Source organism: Rhineura floridana, chromosome 11 (genome assembly GCF_030035675.1).
Source record: "Rhineura floridana isolate rRhiFlo1 chromosome 11, rRhiFlo1.hap2, whole genome shotgun sequence".
Lineage (NCBI taxonomy): Eukaryota > Metazoa > Chordata > Lepidosauria > Squamata > Rhineuridae > Rhineura > Rhineura floridana.
In genome coordinates this window covers 68,562,334-68,583,483 of record NC_084490.1, presented here as the reverse complement: position 1 = coordinate 68,583,483, position 21,150 = coordinate 68,562,334, and the positions used below count along the sequence as shown (strand labels likewise).

At 42.1% G+C, this 21,150-nt stretch overlaps 1 protein-coding gene across 1 annotated transcript in view; it reads right to left on the bottom strand.

Moving 5' to 3' along the window:
- LOC133367017 (poly(rC)-binding protein 3-like) overlaps positions 1-21,150 on the bottom strand; it is a 482,686-nt gene that overhangs the window by 204,472 nt on the left and 257,064 nt on the right. The window lies entirely within an intron of this gene.

The window sequence follows — 21,150 nt, the reverse complement described above, 5'->3', positions numbered from 1 at the left end:
GAGTTTCTTCAGTCATCCATTGAGGCCTTTCTCTCTTTTTAACTAGAGGGATTATGTTTTTGCATTCCTCCCTCATAATGTATCTGACTTCACTCCATAGTTCTTCTGGCTCTCTGTCAGCTAAGTTGAAAGCCTCAAATCTGTTCCTTATTTGATCTTTATATTCTTCTGGGATGTTATTTAAATTGTATTTTGGCATTATGATTGCCTTGTTCATCTTTAGCTTTATGCTGGTTTTCGATATTACCAGTTCATGGTCTGTACCGCAGTCTGCTCCTGGTCTTGTTTTTTGAGAAAGTGTAGAACTTCTCCATCTTCTGTTACCAATTATATAATCTATGACCCCTTTATTTCTGCTACCAATTATATAATCAACGGCCCCTTTAAAAAGCTTTAAAAACTTCTGCTCCAGTTTTTCTATTCTTTATTGATAGATGCAATTCAATAGTGCTGAAGCCCTCCTTGCAAAAGGATTTTCATGCTGTTTGAGAACAAGAGTACATTCTCTGAGATTGCTTTGCCCCTATTTATTCAACCACAAAAGTGGCTGTATACTATAGCCAGCATGGATTTTTTACATTCCACAATGTTAAATTGAAAATACTTCCCATGCCATACTGATGCTTCCCATAAGCACATTTCAAAACAAAACCTTATAGTCCTGAACTCAGAAACATTGGCTTAACAACCCTCTACGTTTTCATGGCAATACACAAAACAGTCAGAGAGAATCGAGAGTTCAAAGTGTAAACCATGAGAGAAAAAATCCAGACCCCTACTAGACTTTTTTCTGTCAGTGGTCTCATAATTTGTTGAAATTAATTAAAAATCAGCCATATTCACAAAGTACCTGTAATCCTGTTACTGACCTTGCCCCATACTCTGATCTTCCTCTTCTGCAGTTTCAAAGTAAAAAAAAACCAAAACCCTGGCTGAGTTTTAATTAATTTAAGAAATTTAACATTGAAGTCTATTATAACATCGGACATGCTCAGTAAGAACCAACTGTCAGTGTTCTAAAAGCCAGACTCACAGCTGTTTGGCTTGGCTAATCAGGTGACCATACCCATGCCAGACATTTATTTCACTTTAGACAGTCATGGCTTCCCCCAAAGAATCCTGGGAAGTGTAGGTTGTAAAGGTGTTGTGAGTTGTTAGGAAACTCCTATTCCCCTGATAGAGCTCCAGTGGCCAGAGTGGTTTAACAATCAGCCCCTCTTCTGGGGACCTTAGCTCTGTGAGGAGAACAGGGCCTCTCCTAGCAGCTCTCACTATCCTTCACAAACTACACTTCTCAGGATTCTTTGGGGGAAGCCATGACTATCTAAAGTGAAATAAAGGTCTGGTGTTTATGTGGTGAGTGGCAGCTTTGGTTTAAATTTGGGTGAGACTACTTGTGCCTGTTGTAGAATAAAAAGGTGGGGGAAACATTGAAAAACAATGATACTGTTCACAGTGTTTTCCTTTTGGAAAGGAAAGGGGATTTCCCTCTGCCAAGTGCCCACCTACCCAATCTCCTCCCCTCCCCTTCACTTTCCTCCCCCTCCCTGCCCCTCTTCCAAGTCTCACCTATCCTAAGGATGATTGTACAGGAGTAAATCCCATTGAACTCAAAAAGCATGCAAATGATCAAACCTGCCCTTCCCCCTCCTATCCCCTTCTTTTTGTCCCTCCCTTCCCATCCCCATCCCCATCCCCATCCCCTTCCAATTCTCCTTCCTTCCTTCCTTCCTTCCTTCCTTCCTTCCTTCCTTCCTTCCTTCCTTCCTTCCTTCCTTCCTTCCTTCCTTCCTTCCTTCCTTCCTTCCTTCCCTCCCTCCTCCCTTCCTCCCTTTTCTGTCCCCTCCTCCTCCTCCACAGTCAGTTTTACCTATTCTAAGCATGATTGCAAAGGAGTAAATCCCACTGAACTCAATAAGCATGCAAATGATCACACCTGCCTTTCACCTCCCCCCCTCTCCTCTCCATCACCCTCTCTCCTTCCCCTCCTCTTCTTCCCCTTTCCTCTCCCTTCCTCTTCTCCCTTCTTCCTCCTCTCCTCTCCCCTCCCCTCTTCCTTCCTCCTCCTCACCTCTCCACTCCAGCCCTCCCTCCCTCCTCTTCCTCCCCCATGACTGCACTGGAGTAAAACCCACTGAACTCAGTAAGCACGTAAATGATCAAACCTTCCCTCATTCTCCCACCTCCCATCTGCTCCCACCCCTTCACCCCTCTGCCCTTCCTCCTCCCCTCCCTCTTGGTCCACTACCCCTCACCCTCCCCTTCCTATCCCCCCCATGGCCAGTTTCACCTATCCTAAGCATGATTGCAGGGAATAAATCCCATTGAACTGAATAAGCATGCAAATGAACAATCCATTCTCAGCAAACTTGCGCAGGATCCCATTTCTTACCTCTCAGAATAAAAAGTAGAGAAATTCACTAATAGGCAAAAAAACACCCTTGCAATTTAGGAATTGGGCAGCTATAGTGAATGCACCAGGGAAGCAGGAGACCTGACCTTCTCTCTGAGATATTGTACTGCCCTACAAATTGGTCAAAATGCAAACATCGTTTGGGTTGGTCTTTCACAGTCCAATCCACTTCCTGTGTAGCTTGGAAGAATTTGGTAACATGTGCCTCTGAGCATATCGTGAGTTGTGGCAACACCTGCAATCAGCCCAAATAACAGAAACAAGACATGTGCTGTAGTGATCTTGTTTTAGCAGGGAGGAAGCAACAACACTAAGAAAGATGATATAGTTCAGATAGTCGCTTTAAATAGGTTTTGTTTTACTTTGCAGTTTTAGTGAAGTTTCCTAGAGTAAAACATTTTCTTTTGCTTCTGTTTCTGTTAATAAGTGAAGTACAGCAACACTTTGCAAAATTTACACAAAAAAACTCCAAAAACAATTGTGGAATAATAGCACTGACTATTCTGCAGAGCAGTCTCTTTTGGAAAGAGGCTACCTTCCAGCTATGCAAATGTCAGAGGTTTTTACACACACACACGCCCCTTCCACCCAGGCAAGCAAGAGGCATGACCACAGATTAAGAACACATTCCAGGCAGGCAATCAGAGGCATGAAGCATGACTGGTGAGGGGTATGGCCTCGGGAGGGAGCATGGTTAGGAAGAGTTCTGAGGGTCAGCCAGAGAGGCCTGGAAGGCCACATTCAGCCCTCAGGTCTGAGGTTCCCCACTGTTTCCTGAGGAGAATAGCTTCCCCCTCCCAGTTAAGAGTGAAGTAATGTCTGTGTGTGAAGAGAAATTGCAAAAGATTGAGACACAGTTTAGGCCAGAGCTTGGAAAAGTTACTTTTTTGAACTACAACTCCCATCAGCCCAATCCAGTGGCCATGCTGGCTGGGGCTTATGGGAGTTGTAGTTCAAAAAAGTAACTTTTCCAAGCTCGGCTTTCTATGCATCTTAGGATACTGGCTGTCTCCCTAAAGATCAGAAGTGGGAGCAGCAGACTTATCTGGTGAACAAAATAATCAGTATAGTGAAGAAAGAAAGAAAAATACAGAGAGCAGGTTCCAGTTCCCAAACAGCATACTCTTGTGATACTTGATAATGACTATTATCTCCTGTACTGTCAGTACAAATAAATCAGAGGTCCAGGTTTGAATATTAGTTTTCCAATGTTCCAAAACTTACGTTTAGCCACTTGAGATAGCATGTTTTAACCACAGTGTTTGTGCTTCTCACAATACCAAGTGGAAGCAAATGCGCCAAAATTCTTTGCAAAGAAAACCAGACTAAATTAAGGAGCACATTGTAGTGTGGAAAACTTCCTTCCAAAAAGCTAGAATCTTAAAATAGTCCCATGACATGAGTTAAAATCCATACAATAACAATATCCACTGGAACTGATTACTCAGTAATTGGTCCTGCACTGCCCCTTGCTGGAGCTTCACATAATTATTATGTGCTTTCTAATGGAAAATTCTAATTAGCAATGGATTGTTTCCCCTCACCTGAGCAACTGGGCATAATATCCATTTTAAACAGGAGAATCCATGAACTCCTGATCAGAGGGTTCATTAATACGTAATTATCACAAATATGGAACCCTTTTTCTTAAAACAAGCCTTCACAACTGGGGGAGGAATCATATTTCAACAACCTCAGCTGGTTTCTGAGGATAATTTCTTCCTAAAATTCTAGCTTGAAGAAATAAAACTACTGGAAAAAGAAATGTATGCATTTTATATCACCTGAGAGGATAGTACCACAGAGTGGTGGAGGTAGCAAGTAGCCTGTACAAACTATTTTCATGGGGACTGATAATGAGTTCCCAGTGTCCTGTGTAGTCCTTCTGTGTGGCCCAATGTCCCCTAAAATATACTTAGTTAAGATAGTGGACAGGGTCTTTTCTGTGGGTTGAATTGCCCCTTCTTTAATGGCCTTTCACAACTTGGTAAAATGCTTCCTTTCTAGATAGCTGTTTGGTTTACAAATTGCTCTTTGTACTGGTTTCAGGTGAACTCTCTTTTCAGAGTGGTGTGATTGTTCCTATGATAGATAAAAGATCCAGGGGAAGTTTTTATAAGACTGCCGACTAATGAATTTGGATAAATTATGGATAAAGTGAAGCCTAATGATCAGACTCCTAAATAACATTTCTGTGTATGCCCCCCATATCACACAGTTCTTAGGCCTGAGAGCTCTCAGAAACAAGAGACTCAAAAAGGAAAATAACAAACCTAATTATATCTGTGTGAATTTATTCTGACTTAATTCAGAAAAAGCAAATATAGAGACCATTCAGATGTCACGCTAAACTAGGGTTGCTAGGTCAGAAGCATCCCAAACCCTGAGATATTGGGGGCGGGCCCTAGTGATGTCAGAGGGGCATGCCTGAGTGATGTCATGGGAAAGGCCCAAATGATGTCACAGGATGGGCCCAAGTGATGTCACAGGGGTGGGCCCAAGTGATGTCATTAAGCACGATACATTAAGCATCAACCACAGTTGCCTGGTGCATACAATTCAAACAAAAACATTTCTCTGATTGGAAATTAAGATAGAAAACTTAGCTGAAAGATGGAACCTGGTTAGGGAACATTTAATCTAGCCAACTTGCTTCTGGCAAAAAGGGTTTAAGTGTCCTCAGGCCAGGCCAGTCACCAGAAGGCCATTGTAGGAAGAAAGGAGCCTAGCGTTGTGGAGATGTTAGATGGGAGCACTCAGGAGTAAAGATGGATGCCCCCGAAGGCTGCAATTCTAAACACACTTACTAAGGGACTAAGCCCCATACAACTCAATAGGACTAAGTTACTTATCAGTAGATATGGTTTGGATTGTGTTGACCAGGGATCCTCTGCAAAGATATCCATATCCAAGTAGGATTGGAAACCCTCTATCTGGAATTCCCTGCCCCCACATTTTAACATGCCTGCTCCAAATTTCTTTACAGGTTTCACACTTCATATCAAGAAAATTGTAATGAGTAAGAGTAGGAAGATTCTCTACTTTTTTCTGTCTCCTCTGTGGGCTGCTGTAAACTCAATTTGACAGCCAACCCAATTCCAGTGAATAACAACTGACAGAGAGAAAACACACGTGGTTTGGTCTACCTTCACAGGCAGCAGCTTGGGAACAACAATTGCAGTCATGCTGCCCAGTATGTGAATTCTCTTTTACAACTATTGAGCAAGAAACAAAGTCATGCAAACAACAAGGTGCATCATCAGTGGGTTTAAGGGTTTTGAGTGGAGTGCATGGGACCACTATTGTTCCTTCTATGGATGAAGGGGAATGAGGATAAAGGTGTATGAAATGCAAATAGAAAAAGAAAAAGAAAAGACTATGATGATTTCCTAACCACAAGATTCCTATGAGTAAAACAGAAAACTCAGCATCCCACAATCACTCAGGATTCCTCATCAAAAACCAAAACTAAAAAAATCCTGGCAGACAGCCATGGTCACAGAAACCCCATGCAGCACAACCTGACCCAGGGGCTGCAGTTAGTGCAGAATGCTGTGGCACGATTGCTGACATGAGTGAGACCCTATCAGCACATAACACCTCTGCTCTGAAATCTGCACTGGTTTCTGATTTGCTACCAGGCCAGGTTCAAGGTGTGCTTTCCATGTTACAGGTGCCATAGAACTTGTTCTGCTCTTGTAAGAAATCAGTCCTTTAGTGTGGCAGCACCTATGCTCTGTAACTCCCTGCCTATTAGAAGGTGCCATCATTGTACTCTTTTTGGCACCTGCTAAAACACTTTTGTTTAGGCAAGCCTACCCAGGCATGTAGAAGCTATTATGTTTTTATCTATTTTAATTCATTGTTGGTTTTATTATTTTGAATATTTGTAAATGCCTGTCTAACTGTTTTTGCCAATAATGTTATTGTTTCAATTATTTCTGTAAACTGCTTTGAGATTTTTTACAATAAAGTGGTATATAAATGTTGTAATTAAAATACATAAATAAATTGTAGAGTCACTGTGGCCCCTGGGTTTCTTTCCATTTTTAGGAATAAAGGATTCTGCCATATACAGATACAGGCCATTTGGTGCCATCTAGCTCAGTACTGATGACATGGACTAGCATTGGCTCTCCATGATTCAAGGCAATAGTCTTTTCCAGAAATTGAATTTTGGACCTTTGCATGCAAATCATATGCCCTGCCAATGAGCTACAACCTTTCCCATTTAAAAAAATATCTTTTAGAATTGTTGTTTTCAATTCAGTAACGAATGCACATCATATCTAGTGCAGATCCACACCATTCATTTAAAGCACATTCAACACAGATTTGAAGCACATGAATCCCACCACAGAATCATGGGAACTGTAGCTTGTTAAGGGTGGTGGGAACTATAACTGTGAGGGGGAAATTACACTTTCCAGGGGGAAATAATGTGCTTTAAATACAAGTTGGATGTGCTTTAAATGTATTGTGTGGATCTACTTCATAAACCTTCCCTGCATGTAAATCATTTTAATTAATTTTTCAAAATGGAAATGAGCTATAAAGTGTACTGGGTGACCATGGGCTACTCACCACCTCTCAGCCTAATCTGTCCCTCAGGGTGAAAATAACAGAGGGGGACCATGACCACCCCAAGGAAGAAGGGCACACTTAAAAGGTAGAGGAAATAATAATGTACAGCCATAGTGTGCAATCAGATACTTATGGGGACACAGTATGAATATTTATATAAGCATCTATCAAATATGTTCATCATTTAACCTATAAAGATATTTATAGTGCAATCCTATGTTTGTTTACTCAGAAGCAAGTCACAATGTATACAGTGGGGCTTACTCAAACAGGGAAGCGTGCACAGAACTGCAACCTCAAGCGATACGGAAATTCATTCACCCAACCCAAAATTCGGAATCATGTCACTTTAAGTTGTTTTGCAACTGTTTATACTTGTTTTTACGGTTACTGGATTTTAAAGGGATTTAATTCTTATTGTGAGCTGCCTCGGTTTCCAGTCTGCAACCCTATCTCACAGGGTTGTTGGAAAGACTCCATATATACACACACACTGGAGATGTAAAAATACATACACCCCATATAATAGTTTATGGTCAAAACCAGTTAGTCATTGCAGAACATTTTTTAAAATAATAAAATCAGTATTAGTTTCCTACAAAATAAAAGCTGAGACACCTAGGTAAGACCTGACTAATTGTTTTTAAAAAAAGAATTGGAGAGGGAAAGATTTACATCACAAACACAGTCCTTTGCTATGTTCACTCAAAAATCCCATTGATTTACAGCACAATCCTAACCATGTCTACTCAAAAGTAAGTCCTATGTGGGGTTAGCATTGAATGTTTACTCCCAGGAAAGTGAGTATAGGATTTAAAGCTTCATATTGGGAAGGTTTTCAAAACAGTGCTCTCTTCAACATCCCAGGGAAATGTAAACTTGTGTGGTTCCTGCACACAAGAGAGAAAAAGACTGAAAGCTATATACTTACTCAATTTATGAGATTTCAGAAAAGCAGGAAAAAACAAGTTTTCTGACTCTAGTTACTGCCTTGTCAATCACAACCTGACTTCATTTACTGGCTACAAATGTGAAAGAGTGGGATTAGAGCAGCCAGCTACGAGCTCATTTAACTGAAGTTCTGTGGAGCGGCAGCTGAAGTTTTGGTGTGTATCTCATGAACCAGACCACCTCGAAACTTAACTTTTTTAAAAATGAAAGCTGAGTGTCTGGAGATTAAGTGAGTCATTCGGAGACCCAGAAAGCGCCCCAAAAATCCAGAGTCTCCGGGCAAAAACCGGATACCTGGCAACCCTATGCTAAACCCGAGGTTGGCAACCTGGGGCCTAATATCAAAAGCCCTCTGCAAATAAATCCTCACCCTGCTGTTGTGGGGCAGTGTGTGATCCCAGGCAACAACGGGTGGGGGGAATTCAACCTCCTGCCCATGCTCCAGCTCTTGCAGGACTGCCTGTAGTCCCGGATGATCCTGCAAGAGCTCTAGGATTTCTCACCCACCCTCCTTCAGTTTAAGTGCATCATGGAGATTTTCTTAAAAGGGTCAATTGATGGAGGTGGATAGGAATTTTCCTCTCAATCAAATTGGCTCTCAGTTGAGCATGTTTTTCACCTATCCCTCAGTGACTGCTTTTCAGTTGTTAGGCATACATATGATTCTGTCACAACTTAAGGTGGAAATGGCATTGGGCAGGATCAAACATAATAGAGACCCCCCCAATGGGGTCTAACGATGGTACAGGTGGGGCCATGCCCCTAGCTTAGGAGGGGCTGGGTCTCATACAGTTTGCATCCATTCCCACTGGTTGACCAGCAGGTTCTCAAGTGCATTGCTTGTGCCACACTGGGAGTCTAACACTGGCCAACACCCATGGGTGACTCCCCAACTGCTAGTTGGATGGACAATTCCCTCAGCAAGGACTGTTGGAATGAAAGCAAATCCTCACCCTACTGCCATGCCAATCCCACATACTTCATAGAATCATAGAATAGTAGAGTGGGAAGGGGCCTATAAGGCCATCAAGTCCAACCCCCTGCTCAATGCAGGAATCCAAATCAAAGCATTCCCGACAGATGGCTGTCCAGCTGTCTCTTGAATGCCTCCAGTGACATTTGTCCCTCTCCTGGCAGCCTGTTGGGGGGAGGGGGAAAGGGGTAGCAGAAAGAAAGAAAAAAAGAGGGGGCTGGGTTTCCATGTCAAAGTAAGCCAAATTATGGCTTACTGGGACTGCACAAATGTGTTGGCTCCTAGCAGGTCTGGCACCAGAGGGTGGCTAGGTTGGGCACTTGCCAAGGGACCCTGGCACTGAGAGATGCCCATGCTGCTGGGTCCAGGCAGGTGTACCTTCCACTCTGTGATCCATGCTAGCATAGGGACACAGAGCATGCACTCTGCAACCCCATGCTGGTACGGATTGTGAAGCAGCAACCACCCTCCCAGGGAACACCCCACATGACTTCCATGCTTGTCATCACCCAAGATAGCAGTGGGGACAGCAAACACCCCCCCCATCTTGGGTGACGGTAGGCATGCACACACAGTGTGCTAATCCATTGATGTGGCCAGGCCTTTTTAAGTTCCCGTTGGCTACTGCCGCCACCACTGCTGCCCTCCACCATTGCTGCCTGCTGCTGCTGTGGGCCCCCGCAATCTGGTGCCCAAGGGCCCACTGCAGTCTGGTACTGGCCCTGGCTCCCAAAGAGGAACTCAGACCCACTTTGCTTTTCCCTGTTCCTTGGAATCATGATTAAGATCTCTTCTCCTTAACCACAATCTGTAGCCAAAGTCTGTCCTATGATTACAGATTGTGGAGAGACCTTAACAACAGTCCTGGGTTTGGATGACACACTAAACCAAGTCTTGGCTTATTTGCTGCACTGTACTAAAATTATCAGGAAGGAGAAAAGTGGGTGTGAGCTCCTCTCCAAGCCTGAGCATGTTCATGCAGTCCTGGTACGCCATAGTATGGTTTACTGTGACACAGGGGCATTACTACCGGGGTGCGGAGGGTGCAGATCGCACCCGGGTGACACCTTGAGGGGGGTGACACCCAGAGCCACCCCGCCCCACCCCACGCTGTTGCAGAGCCGAGAAGTGCTCCGGGTCGGCATCGGAGCAGCCAACTCCTCCTAGGAGGCGGGCGGGCAGACGAGACCGAAAGCAGGCACCCTGGAGCGTGTGGTGAGTGCGCACACAGGGCCAGCCACCCCCGTCCATGCATCTGGGAGGCCGCGCGCTGGAGGTCTGCACACCCCCGCACTCCTGCTAGTGACGCCGCTGCTGTGACATGCAAACTAAGAGAGAGAAAGAGAAAACTGGCAGAATAATCTGGTCATGCACAGTCCCTTTAGCTGCATATGGGAAAAGCAATGTACAGTGATGTAGGTTTGCATAATGTAATTTGCATCAGAAAAAATAAGTTTGCATTAGATTTTTTTCTGATACCAGAGAATGATCTAATTTAGCATGTTGATTTTACTTGCTTTAATAAACAATGCTAAAAACTTTGAAACTGCCACGCTTGCCTAATATTTATTTGCAGTTGGCATCTATTCACTACTAATGAACTTATGAAAGAGAACATTTTCCTTGGAAAAATTAAGCACCCCACATCACTGACAATGTGCATGTGATTCCGCTGCACTCAAATTATGTACATTCAGGATGCATCCAAATTCTTTTCCAGCGACTTTCCTGGCCTCTGAAATTTCAGCAGGCATTGCCCATACTCCTTCAATTGTATTTTTAGCATCAGATCTAGAAAAGCTTTCTCACAAATAACTATATAAATAAGGAAAATAAAGGAAAACTCAGATTCTCATGAAGTGGATTTCTGTGCTAATTATCTCATCCTGTGCTTTGTCTACACTTCTGCAGAATCACAGCATACACACAGCCATAACATGCACCCTCACTGCTACATTCAGCTCTGGGATGCTACCCAGCGCCTTATGGTACCTGATGGTATTACTCCAGCAAAAGCTATTATTTTCTATTCAGTTTATTCAATCAGCTCACTTCAATCTTTTCTATAACACACACATGACAATATTGTCCCCCTCTTTTATGGTTTAACAGCAAGATAGTTGCAATTCCTCCATGCAGACATAATAATTCTACAGAGGTGCGTAGTAAAATAGCTGGCACTTTATTGGTAATCTCCATCACCCCAAGGCTCATAAAATCCCCCCAAAGCCACCTCATTGGCTTTGAGAATTACATGCTGGTTCCAGGCTGGGATTTTTTTTAATATCTTGAAGACTGATTTAGTCTCACCACAGTGCACCAGTTAAAACCACTCCAGCTAGGAGGGAACAAGGGAAAGGGAGGAGCATTTTATTTAGCAAATTCAAGCAAATGTAATATGTCACCTGTAGCTGGTATAGCACAGTGGGGAGGAGAGCCTGGCTAGGAGTCCAGAGTCTGTGAGTTCAAATTCCCTCTCGTGTCTCCTGGGTGTCAAGGGCCAGCTAAAGATCACCCCCACAGTGAGTGGCTCAGGGGTTACGTGCCCTGACACCTGTGCAGCCGTGGGCAAGCTGCATAGTCTCAAGGAGCCCAGTTGTCCCCCCCAGCTGGCAGCTGCAGACAAGGAAGGGGCTGGCTTGTGCAGCTGTGGCAAGCTGAGCAGGCCCTAGCCATCTGGGGAGGACTCGCCTCAGAGGGAGGCAATGGTAAACCCCCTCTGAATACCGCTTACCATGAAAACCCTATTCATACGGTAGCCGTAAGTCGGGATCGACTTGAAGGCAGTCCATTTCATTTTCAATATGTCACCTGTTCTCTTTTTAGTGTTCATGAGCAGTGCAAAAAAGGGATTTAAAGTCAAGACCTCCTGATGCAAATCTTCATGATGATGAGGGGGCGTACACAGACCACCAGCTACAGACATTGGGACAAACAGTTATATATCCTTTAGACCATTGGGAGTAAAGGGGACATATCCTCATCTGTAGCACTAGCAACTGGTCTTCGGTATAGATTTGTGTGCCATGTAAGAGCATGCTCAAGACCAGTGTCGGAGGTCGGCATTGTTGGTCATCCATACCCAGCAGGCGCAGCCCTGCTAATTCCCAGAGTCCCCTGATCATACTCCCCCTCAGGCTTACTGTCTCTTCCCTTCAGGTGAGTGAGCTGTGACAGGAGCAAAGAGGTGGAGCACCTTGCCTTCTTCTTCTCAGTGGTGGAGGTGCAGCTCATTTGGCTCAAAGGGACAAGGCAAGCAAGTGGGCAGCAGTAACATAAATGAGAAGGAGGTGAAGCTGCTAAGGGAAGGGAGACTTCTTATCCTGAGGACATTTCATTCATTCTTCAAACTGGAAGGTGATACTGGGCATACTTTTTTGCCACTATTGAATCTCCACAGAATTGTAGAGTGGTTTCAAGTAGCAAGAGGTCAGTTATGAAAACACACAATTTTGGACAAAACCTTTCTTGGTGTAAGCTGAATGAATGCTATTGGGGTGATCAGGACAATCTGGAAAAAGGTGTGTTAGATATGTTAAGACAATCACTGAAAGACAGTCTTCTGAAACCCCCCTCTCAGCTTTCAGAATGAGTGACTGTACCAGTTCAGCTCCCTTGTCTGGTGATCCCCTTATCCTGGAATTACTTGGTATGTATGTATCATCAAGACCTGAGTGGGCATGCTGGATGTTCCAGCTTTATTTATCTATTACATTTATATCCCACCTTTCCTCCAAGGAGCTTAAGGCACAAACATGATCCTCCTCCCAATCTTATCCTCACAACAATACTGTGAAATAGGTTGGGCAGAAAGACATGACTGGCCCAAGGTCACCCAGTGAGCTTCATGGCTAAGTGGAGATTTGAACCCTAGTCTCCCAGGTCCCAGTCCAACATTCTAATCACTATACTGTACCACACTGGCCCTCAACTTCAACACAGCTCAGTCCCACTAGCTATTGATTGCAACACCAGTCTAGATCAGAAGGGTTGGGGTGGATTGCTGTCATGCATAGAAGTTCTATCACTCTTACCAGGAAGCCAATTCACTCTAGTAGCAGATTTGAGGGCTTGTTCCTTGTGTTGGGCCTCAGGCCCCATCTGTACTATACATTTAAAGGACTATGATATCACTTTAAACAGCCATGACTTCTCCCAAAGAGTCCTGGAGACTGTAGTTTGTCAAGCATGCTGAGAGTTGTTAGGAGAGTTCCCTGCAATTGATTGTTAAATCAATTCAATAGGAATGATTGTTAAATCACTCTGAAAACTGTAGCTCTGTGAGGGGAATAGGGGTCTCCTCTTGGCACCGTTCACAAACTACACTTCCCAGAATTCTTTGGGGAACACCATGGCAGTTTAAAGTATATAACTGTGCTTTAAATGTATAGTGCAGATGGAGCCAGAGAGACAGAACTGGGATGTTGCTGGTGTACGGCCACCCTGCTGCCCATAGCTACCAAAATGGAACCAAAATGCTTTCATTTTCAAAATATGTTGATCTAGAAAAGTTGTTCTGTTCTGAAATATGAATGTTCTGTTAGTTTACCTGTTTATATGTTCTTCTTACCAGACAGTTTTAATTGCCAAGTTCTGAGGGAGAGGGGAGCCAGCCTCCGCTATTAATAGGTCCAATCTTGCTTTCAAGGTGGGTGACACTGAAGACTTATGGGTGGGTGGTTTTACGAGGAGGAAGAAAATATTTTATCATTTGCCTCAACCCACAGCAAAGGTTATTTCATGAACACTATTATTTAGTCCCACAAAAGGTCTATTACCCCAAAGTTGTCACCACTGAAACTTGCACACTGTAATTAATACCACCAGTACCCCCCATGTTATAGTTTCAAGTTACATTGTTGGAAGAATATTATTCATCATATACAACAAAATAACAGCACCTCAGACTTTAATTTCAAATGCCTCCCACTGCCCCTATACTGAGTACTTATGAAAGCAGGGGGAATTGGGCTTTTACTTTTTTGTCACAGTTTGCTACCTACAACTGAGTGTAGATTCAACAGCACTTGTTTTGTTTGTTGAAATATTTGCCTTCCTCTTTCTAGTGTAATGTATGAATCAGTAGCATGCATGTGCAATCAGGATTTGGAAGCAAATGCTGAAGCACTGTCGGCACTAAGCCAGGTGAGTTCCACCAATTTATTTGGCACATGTCTAACTACAGGTAGTTTAATGGGTTAGGTAAAACTGGAAAGCTTATAGACATGAACCAGATCTCTGCAGTTACCATTTCAACAGTTGGGCACATTCAGCAATATATTAGACCCTTGTCTTCCAGGCCATCTTCTGCATTATCCGTTTATTTACAGATAATTCCAGAGCTATCTTTGTTACCAAATTACTAAAGGAACTGTCACAGCATGCTTCTTACAGATAAATTCTCACACCCCAGTAGCTAAGGAAACAAAGAGTTGCTTGTGTTAACCAGAATGTGTGAATTTCCCCATAACATATACCTGCATTTTTGTTTGGGTGCTGGTGGACATTAAACATGAATCAACCTGAGTGAGAAAAAAGTTCTCATAAAAAACTTAATTTACTGCAAACTATCAAGCAAGATATTATATGAAAACATAGATCATATATGAGAAAACACAACAGTAGTATGTTGTAAGAAGCTAAAACGCCTTTCAAAAGCTTTCTAAGGAGTCTGAAGGAGCCAGCCTTTCTTTAAAAAGTCTTATTCAAATGATCTCTCTGAGTTTGTCCCAAAGGAGGAGAAGGGTTTATCCACATGGGAGCAAAATATTGTATTAAAGACGCTGCTTTTACCTCCATTTTCTGTTTGCACAGTCCACATACGGGGCTGAAAGCCAGCTGCAAACCAGGAGCTTTTCATTCACACTGAAGGGAAAGCATTAATCATGCATCTTCCTAATGACCACGCCCTCTTAAGGTCAAAATTTCACTTCCTCTGGTTACCTTGGCAACTGAGCATGCGTTTGTTCCAGAGTTTCATAAAGTGCGATTATTTGTATTTTCACTGCTACAATCCAGCTGGAATGCAAATATTTGCTTGAACAGTGTTGTGCTTTTGTGCACAAATTAGAGGAGAAAGAAAAATAAAGCAGTTCGCAGCAGGCTTGCAGAATGGGAGCCAGCAGCCAAACAGGAAATGAAATGAATGACGGGAGGAGGAGGGAGTGGAAGCAGAGAGGGGAATGATTGACATACCCACCTAAAGCATCGGAGTAAAGTGTCTACAAGCACTCAGAGATACGAACTGAAGTAATTTTACCTTCCCTTTTTGGATTAAGAGCATTGATATACTATGGATTTAAAGGGGAAAACTGTGATCTAGCTGCTGATTGCGTGCAACGTTGTATGATCCATGCAAATTAAAAGGTGCTGTGAGTAGCACCAGACCCACACTAAAGCTCAGTGTGAACAGTTCGAAGAGAAGAAGCCAATATGATGTGAGGGGCTCACGTATCAAATGTTTCTCTGAACTGACTCTAATATTAATGGCACTGCACTGACTCTGTTATTAATACCTACGTGGTCTTAACCTCGTATAGACCTGTAATAGGGTTGCCAGGTTCATGGCCTGAGACTGATCCTGTATCTTTAGGAGAAGAGAAAGTCAACCTAGTGCAGGTGTTCTTGCAACACTGTAATGGGAAAAACCACAAGGTGGAATTCTCCCTTCTCCCTGCACAACTTTTAAAGATACAGAAGACCTCTTGGCTGCCAGGCCTCAAGTATCCAGATCAGGGAAGGCAAAGACTTTATTTTGGAGCAGGGCCCAAGCATCATGGGGGGGAGCAGTACAGATATGTAACAAGGGTTCCCTCCCAAACACCTATCATGATCTCATAATATAAAAGGCATTAACATTTGTTTTAATTCTGAAATTAAATTTTATTAAAATTTCTGTTTTTGAAAATGCATCATTTTCCCCACAGGGGCTTTTCTACCATGACCTAAGAAGCTCCCCTTTTGCTATTTTTGATTCACATTTCCACTCCTAATAAGAGTTCTACAAAGCTTTTTGACTATTTTTGTAGTTGGGCCTAATAATGGCATTATACTGTTGCTTTTTAAAAAAACACAATCTAAAGCAGCTGCAAATATTTTATAAATAGACCAATTCACATTAAATCTTTATTTTCCTTGCCTTTTTCATTGCAAAATCATTAAGAACCATGAATCAGATGATATAGCGCTGCTTTTGCTTTTTGTAAACCTTCTTCTGAATATGGTTGTGCTCATGGCAATATTCTCTTTCTTTTTAAAGCATTAAATTGGTGTAATATGATGCAACTGGCAGCTTTGCTTTATCATCAGTTGCCATTGATACATTCATTTTCATCGTGTTTTTCTCCATCTACTTCCTTGATTAGTGTATTGCCTGAGCCAGACTGCAGAAGGGCCTTGTCTGTTTTGAAAACCTGGCAGAATGGTTTGTGTCTTTTTAGTTCCATTTGTTTAAGTTTCTTACATTTTTGGCTGCTTGATTTGTATTTATAGCCAGACATGGCATTATGGTATAAATGTGTGTGTGTGTGTGTGTGTGTGACAAAGAGAGAGAGAGAGAGTACGCTAGATATTATTTCACATGCTCCTAGAATCAGTTACAGTGTTTTGCCCCTCCAGCCTAGGCACAAGGAACCCTGGAACTGCTAGTTCTTGAAAGAACACGTCACATAGGGAAGTGCAGATCTCCCCATCTCTCAAACTACAAGAGCTAGTTTAACTACAAGCATATTCTCTCTGTTCTAGAGAATGGCCTGCATCAACAACTCATGGTTCAGAATGTTGCTTGTTCTGCTCTGTTTTTTATTGGCTCCAGCAAATCTCACTGCTCTAACGCTGCTTTCTCCCAAATCCCAAATTATTGGCTCCAGCAAATCCCAAATTATTGGCTCCAGCAAATCTCCCAAGATCTCTAGAGAATAGGTACTCTGATTTAGGGAAATATGTTTCCGTAAAGATCCTCAAGCATGGTGCAACTTATTTAGCCTCTATTTTCTGCCCTCATCATAACAGGCTGCAGCCTGAGTTAGAGCCCTATGGATCCCAGGAAATGCTTCTCTCTGCCCTCTCACCCATGCTTGGACCCTGTTTTGGAGGCTTGTTGCCACATGAATGCCAGAGTAGTACATACATGTATCCTCTCAACATCCCTGTAAGGTAAATTAGGTTAAGTGACTATCTCAAGGTTACCCAGTGTGCTTTCTGGATTTGAAACTGGATCTCCATAGTCTTTGTCCAGCAATCTAGACACTACACAACCACGCTAGCATTATGGAAAACGATTCTACTCGCAGGTTTCTTCCTACACCTAGAAAAAAATTGGGAAAGTAGCAGATGTCTTGTTTTGAGTAGTGCACTTCCTCCACTTTTTCTCTTTCCTTGTACCCTTGTTTGGATTCATTTTTTAGATTGTGAACCTGTTCACAGGATCCATTAGATTCAATTTATGCTTTATACAGCACACAGGCTTTTAGAAACTGAATAAATAATATTAAATTATTTGTTCACAAACTTCATCTCCTAGAACAGGGATCTCTTAGCCCAGTCACATAGACTACACAGTTGAATCCAGAAACCTTATTTGCTGCCTTTTAAAAAATCCCAGTGGTGTTACTTTAATTAAAATCATAAAGAACCACACTCTGAAACAATAGTGTTTGTGACTACCTGCAAAAGGCATTCTGTCCTTGTTTGATGCATTTCTCCATTATCCTTTATTTTCAGCATGGAGGCTGCAGCAACTTTGTCGTGCCTTTGCAGTGATATAAATATAGAATATATTTTCTTCCCCATGGGGCATTTACCATTTAGAATAAATTCGCTTTGGTATAAGAAAATATACTGATTTTTTCCTATGAGGACATGTATGCTTATTAGTATAAACATGTATATCACATGCAGAAATATCAGTAAAAGAAAAACTAGTACTAAATTGGGGCATCCAGTAAGCGCTAGGTTATCGTAAATAATTGTTACAGCTCATGGCTGTCACAATATTGAAAATAAGCAGAATTTCAGTTCAAAAAGGTATTGACAGTACCATCTACCCCACATCACCAACTCGAAATAAATGCTGAGTTATACATCTGACAACTTGGAGAATTGAATATCATTGATATAGGTTTTGTTTTTAAATCACATTAGCTGATACTGGTATTAAACAATGTATTCCCCCACATCCCTGTTGTGGTGCTGCCACCGAGCCTTTTCAGTGGTGGCTCCCTGTTTGTGGAATGCCCTCACCAGTGAGATGCATCTGTCTCCATCTCTGTTGACTTCCAGGAGGAATTTGAAAACATTCCTGCTTACTCAGGCATTTGATGGATGAAGGGGACTGTTCCTGGCAACCCAAAGCTCTCTGATGAAAGCATGTTGTTAACTGTGCGTTAGAATGTTTTAACCGTGTTTTGGAATTTTTTTAATTTTAGTTGTGTGTTGGAACATTTTTTCTGTATTTACTATGCTTTTCTTTTTCTTGTTAAATTGTTTTTCTTATGTTTACCACCTTGGGCTCCTTCAGGAGGAAGGACAGAATATAAATTCAATAAAATATAATAAATAATATCCAATCCCACTTCTTCATTTAGTATCCCAAATCCTTTGCCCACTTTTTCATAAGGGTTCTGGATATAATAACTAGAGTATAGAATTTGCTCAAAAGACCTTTGTATTTTTTCTAAGTACCAATCAATATCTCACAGCTACTTTTCTCCCTTGTTTCATTATTTTTTTCCACCCAGAGACAATGTGCTTTGTCTTGCTTGAGTATAGTCCATTGTGCGACCATATCACCTGGGAAACCTCTGAATCTTGCTTTAGTGGTATGATGTCACAATGGCCCACACTGACGAGAGGCAGCGATGGTGGTAGCAATGTGATCTGCTTCAGGGGCAGAAAGGCTAAGAACATGAAGGGTACACTATGCTCATCATCAAAGACCTTCCTCCGAGTTCCTACTCATAGGGAGGCTCAGAGGGTGGCAACGCGGAAGAGGGCTTTTTCTGTGGTGGCCCCCGAACTGTGGAACAATCTCCCAGAGGAGATACGCCTGGTGCCAATGTTACTATCTTTTCGGCACCAGGTTAAAACCTTTCTCTTCACCCAGGCTTTTTAATTTGTTTAGTATGCGTTGACATTATTTTTAACTTTTTAACATTTTAAACTTTTAATCTGTTTATATTGTTACATGTTTATTGTATTTTTTGATGTTTCTTGTCTTGTGAACCGCCCAGAGAGCTTCAGCTATGGGGCAGTCTATAAGTTTAATGAAATAAATAAAATAAATAAATATGTGTGTCTGAAACTCTGGGATCTCAGGAGGCAGCAGTAGAAGTTGTGTTAATAGGTCAGAGAGAATGTTTGTGTTTTCTGACTTTCATGTAGATTGTTGAATTATAAACTCCTTCTATGAGCCCTTCTAATCAATACCTTATCCATCCACATCACTGAGGATGTTTGTATCCTAGAATTCCTAATACTTTTGTCTCTAAGATGCTTGTCCAGCAGGGACAATGGATCTTGGCCTAGTATCCCTAGTACAACATTGCACTGAACGTAAGAGTCGTTTAGAATGTTGCTGGATGCTTTTAGTGATGCGGGAAATGTGTGGTCTTGTTTTGGCCAATCTGGTCTAGGAGAAGATAAAGAAGACTTAGCTTTCCTAAAATGTAGAGTGAGAAGGGATCTAATAGTCACAGGTTTGCAGTACTACTATGTGCTATTTAAGGCCAGCTCTAGCTTTTGGAAGGCCTTTCAGCAACTTGACCTAGGAGAATTCCTACCAACCTGTCCTAGTAGTGAGGTGCAGGTTTTTCTGGTAATAGGCTGTGCAAGCTGAGAGAACATCCCACTTGTGCCCTTGTAGAGGTTCTGGGAACTTACACTTTTCAATACTTATACCAAATAAAATACAGTTTATAATGCAACACGCGATAGTGCTGGAAGATGAGACCCCTAGGTCAGATGGCACTCAGCGAGCTACTGGGGAAGAACAACAGACAAGTATGAGTAGCTCTGTGACTAATGACACAACTGGGCCAAAGCCGAATGGAAGCCCAGAGGCTGATGCACACAGATTCGAAAGGAGAGTCTGGAGTTTTACGTCGCACACAACAGGAACGTGGAATGTGAGAAGCATGAACCAGGGAAAGTTAGAAATTGTCAACCAAGAAATGAAACGCATCAACATTACAATACTTGGCATGAGTGAATTAAAATGGACGGGAATGGGACAATTTCAGTCAAGCAACTACAAAAAATTTTATGCAGGAAATGAGAAATTAAGAAGAAATGGGGTTGCTTTAATAGTGAGAAGTGATGTAGCAAAAGCAATTAGGAGCTATAAAGCAAGGTCTGAGTGAGTGATATCAATGTTAAATGGGAAACCTATTAACATAACCATCATCCAAGTCTACGCTCCAACGGCAAACAGAGAAGAGGAACTGGAGAGATTTTACACAGAAGTACAGGAAGAAATTGATCACACACCAAAACAAGATGTGCTGATAATCATGGGGGACTGGAATGCAAAAGTAGGGAACACAGAACTAGAAATTGTGGGGAAATGGGGCTTAGGAGACAGAAATGAAGCAGGAGGAAGACTTACTGAATTCTGTGAAGCCAATTATTTGTTTCTTGCAAACACATTTTTTTCAGCAACCAAAAAGACGATTGTACACGTGGACATCACCAAATGGTCAATACAGGAATCAAATTGATTATATAATTGGTAGCAGAAGATGGAGAAGTTCCATAATTTCTGTGAAAACAAGACCAGGAGCAGACTGCAGTGCAGATCATGAACTGGTAATATTGAAAATCAGTGTAAAGCTAAAAGAAAAACAACAAAGCAATCACAATAACAAAATACAATTTAAATAACATCCCAGAAGCATATAAAGATCAAATAAGGAACAGATTTGAGGCTTTCAACTTAGCTGATAGAGAACCAGAAGAACTATGGACTGAAGTGAGAGACATTATCAGGGAAGAATGCAAAAAAAAACATACGCTAAAAAGAGAGAAAGACTTCAATGGATGACTGAAGAAACTCTTAAAATGGTTAAAGGAAGAAGGAAAGCAAAAGGAGACAAATATGCTCAGAACCTTAAATGCAACAATACAGCAACTAGTACGTAGGGACAAAGAGAATTATTACAATAGTTATTGTATAGAAATAGAAGAGGACAACAAAAAGGGTAGAACAAGAGCCCTATTCCAAAAGATTAGAGAA